A 4,299-nucleotide genomic window follows, 5' to 3' on the forward strand; every position below is an offset into this window, starting at 1 on the left:
CCCCGGAGGCCCGGGGCCAGCGTTGTGAGGACCCTCTATAGGACCACGCCTCTCCCCTGCGAGCCGACCTGTAGGCCACGCCCTTCCCAGAGGGTTTTCGGACCCCCAAAGTTGCCCAAATTTAAAGGCAATTCAAACCCCGACGAGTTCACCTGATCCTACGCCCTAGCCATAGAGGCTAGTGGGGGCGAACTGGCCACCATGGCTAAATGCTTCCCCCTCACCCTAGAAGGGGTGGCCATACGCTGGTTTTGGGCGCTGGACCCTAGCACCATTCACACCTGGTCCCACTCTGAGACCTCTTCCACAGCAACTTCGAGGGCACCTTCATCAAACCAGTAACCTCGAGCAGCCTGTTCACTATCAGGCAGGGGCTGGACAAAACCTTCTGGGACTACTTTCGAAGGTTCTCCCAGACCGAAGCCCAAATTAGGGGCATATTGGACTCTTTGGCCATCGATGCCGCAACCCAGGGCCTGGCCCAAGGCACCCTATATGATCGACTAAACCGGCTCCCAATATGCACAGTAGAAATCCTCTTGAGCAAGTTTGAAGAATATGCACTGGCAGAGGAGGAAAAGCTCCGTCGGAGGCGCTCCCAAGCTGGCGAAGCTTCCCATGCCAATGTTGAGAGACCACACTCGCAGGCCAGATCGTCACGCGCCCCTACCCCCCGACAAAAAGGAGCTTCAATGAGGCCCTTACCGCTGGATCCCAAAGGGGGCAGCAACTGCAACACCAAAACAACAGTAATATCAGCCGAAGATGGGGGCTCCGAACCAAGGCCACCCCAGGGGACGCAGCTAAGGACGCTCCGGAGGCCTCCCAGAGCAAAGCCACCCCCCAAACCAGTGTTCTGAGGAAGAATCCTGGTGCACTCTACACGGCGTAGGACAAGGGCATAATATTGATAACTATCAAACCCTCACCACCTTCTGAGAGGAGTACCTAGGGAGGCAGGTAGCCTTCGCCTCCAACAGTGGGGCCCCCAAGGGGCAGTCCGAAGATCATAGGCCATTGGCCAACTAACGGGTCGACCACCTAGCCTAAAAAAATCCTCCGCAGCTGGCCCTACCTTCACACCCTAGTTATCCCTAGAACAATACGGTGACGAAGAAGCGTAGGGCAAACAGATCTTCCTCGCCATTACCGGTGGAGGCAGCTCCAAAGGCACTTCAAAACGATAGTGGCGAGACTACGCTCGCGGGGTACACCACATCGGAGCAACTAGCATCCATCGACAGGCCCCTGACTGGGCGGACACCCCCATAACATTCACCGTCGATGGCTCCGAAGGGGTAAAATTTCCCCACTCCGATGCCCTGGTCATCTCAGCCAAAATCACTGAAGTCGGGGTCCAAAGAATACTGGTCGACAGAGGTAGCTCGATGGACCTCCTATTCGTGCATGCCTTAGACTAGCTCCGAATTCTGCGAAGCCAGCTCTCACCAAGTAGCAGACCCCTCCAGGGATTCAATGGAGGCCCCCTCAATGCCCTAGGATAGATAGAACTCCCAGTCATCTTCGGCGAGGGCTCTGCATCACGATCCGAGGTTATCACCTTCGACATCGTGGACATACCATACGCCTACAATGCCATCTTGGAACGGGGGACCCTGAATAGATTCATAGTTGTACCCCATCACAATTACCTCTGCCTGAAAATACCCGGACCCTAGGGTCTAATAACCATCCACGGTGACCAAGACCTGGCTAGACGCATCAAGTATGGGCATCCTGCTTCGCTCCCCAGTTGCCATATCCACACTATGACACGGAAGGACTCGAAAGATCCTCCGTTGGCGCATCCTAGGCACCACTGCCCTCCGAGGCCATAGCCAGAAGGGGACATAAAGCTAGTCCCCATACACCAAGACCAACCCAACCGGACCTTCAAAATAGGGGCAGACCTCGCCTCCGGGCAAGAAGCCCAACTTCTGGCCATCTTACGGAGTAACCTCGACATCTTCGCATGGACCTCACAGGACCTCCCAAGAGTCCATCGCAGCATCATCGAGCACTCGCTCCAAGTAAACCCGAAGGCAAGGCTTGTACGCCAGGGGCTTCACAAGCTCTCTCCGGAGTGGGCAGAAGCCGCAAAAGAAGAAGTCCAGAAGCTACTGAATGTCAGTGTTATCCGAGAGGTCATCCACTCCGATTGGCTCTCCAACATCATCCTAGTAAAAAAACATAGCAGAAAATGGCGTATGTGCATCGATTTCACATCATTAAACAAAGTATGCCCCCGGGATCCGTACCCTCTCCCCCGCATCGACCAGCTGGTGGATTCCATAGCCAGCTACGAAATGCTAAGATTCCTCGATGCCTACTCCGGATACCATCAGGTGCGGATGGCAACGGAGGATGAGAATAAGACCAGCTTTATTACCCCCTTCGGAGTATATTGCTACGTCTAGATGCCCTTTGGTCTTCAAAATGCCAGGGCCACCTTCTCCTGCCTAGTACACAAGGTGTTGCAACAGCAGTTGGGCTGTAACGTCGAGGCCTACATAGATGATATCGTGGTGAAAAGCCAACTAGAAGCCACCCATGTTGTCGAGCAACAAGAAAAATTCAGCAGCCTCCGACACGCTGGCGTATGGCTGAACCTAGAAAAATGCGTATTTGGCGCTACAGGTAGAAAAATGCTAGGATATCTTGTCTCCCAAAGAGGCATCGAGGCCAACCTGGGCAAGATTCATGCTATCACAGAAATGTCGCCTCCTGCCAATCCTAAAGAAGTACAGCGCCCGGCCGGCCGCCTCGCAGCCCTTAGTCGCTTCCTCGCAAAATCCGCTGAGCACAACCTCCCTTTCTTTAAAATGCTAAGGGGCTCCGAGCCATTTAGCTGGACACTGGACTACCGGGCAGCATTCGAGACCCTAAAGGCGCACCTTTCCCACCTCGAAACACTCGCGATGCCCCTCCCTGGAGAAGGACTACTCCTGTACCTATCCGTCTCCGCATCCACCATCAGCGCCGCCCTGGTAAAAGAGGAAAAAGGTAGCGGTCGCCCCACTCAAAGGGCTGTATACTACGTCTCAAAGGCCTTAACCGAGGCCAAGACACGTTACATTGAGCCCAAAAAAATAGCGTACGCCCTACTGATGGCCTCGCGCAAGCTCTGGCACTACTTCCTTGCCTACGACATCACTGTTCCAACCTTGTACCCGCTTGGCAACATGTTTCGCATCTAGGAGGCGACGGGACGCATCGGCAAGTGGGCAGTAGAGTTAGCCCCTTCGTGGTAAGGTTTGTAGCCCACACCGCCGTAAAGATCCAAATGTTGGCAGACTTCATCACCGAATGGACCCCGGCACCAACCGAATCCACCACTACACCCACCCAAGACATCTGGACCATCTACACCGACGGAGCATACTGCTCCACGGGCCTAGAGCTGGCGCGGTCCTCATCTCCCCCATAGGCCAGCAAGTTCAATACACCACTCACCTAGATTTCAAGATGACCAACAACATAGCCGAATAAGAGGTCGTCCTCTCAGGCCTCCGAAAGGCCCGAGCCTTAGGAGCAGCCAGAGTCATCATCCGAACCGACTCTCAAATTGTCACCGATCACGTCAACAAGGACTTCCAAGTCTGGCATCCAGACATGATAACATACCTCGAGGCCATTTGCAAAGCTGAGGCACACTTTCGTGGCATATCAATACAAAGCATACCACGAGTGGACAACAATCAGGCAGACGCCTTAGCGAAGGTTGCAGCCACGGGTAAAGACCCATTAATAGGCACCTACCTTGAGACCCTCCACCAGTTGACCACCATAACTCTTGATGAGACAGTCATCGCCATCCTCTCCATCCAAACTGCGGACTGGAGGGCCCCCCTCCTATCCTTCCTAAGAGGAACAACAGAACCGGACGAACCAATTGCACTCCGCCGCATACATTATTGCGCTAGGGGCTACCATCTCATAAATGATACCCTTTACAAGACAGGTGTCTCCGCTCCCCTCCTTTGATGCATTACTAAACAAGAAGGAGCCGACCTCCTCAGCGAAATACACGAAGGCCTTTGCGGCAATCATCTGGCGCCTTGTGCTCTAGCCGGTAAGGCACTTCGCTAGGGGCTCCATTGGCCTACAATCATGTCCGATGCGGAAGAACTCGTCCGCACTTGCCAAGGATGCCAATAGATGGGACGATGAAGCCACCGACCTCCATCTCCTTTGCAACCAATCGCCCCTGTCTAGCCCCTAGTTCTTTGGGGTATGGACCTCATCAGTCCATTTTCTGCGCCAAAGGAAACCTCCAGTACGCAGTGGTTGCATTGGAAT

This window comes from Phragmites australis, chromosome 10, assembly GCF_958298935.1.
Source record: "Phragmites australis chromosome 10, lpPhrAust1.1, whole genome shotgun sequence".
Taxonomy (NCBI): Eukaryota; Viridiplantae; Streptophyta; class Magnoliopsida; order Poales; family Poaceae; genus Phragmites; species Phragmites australis.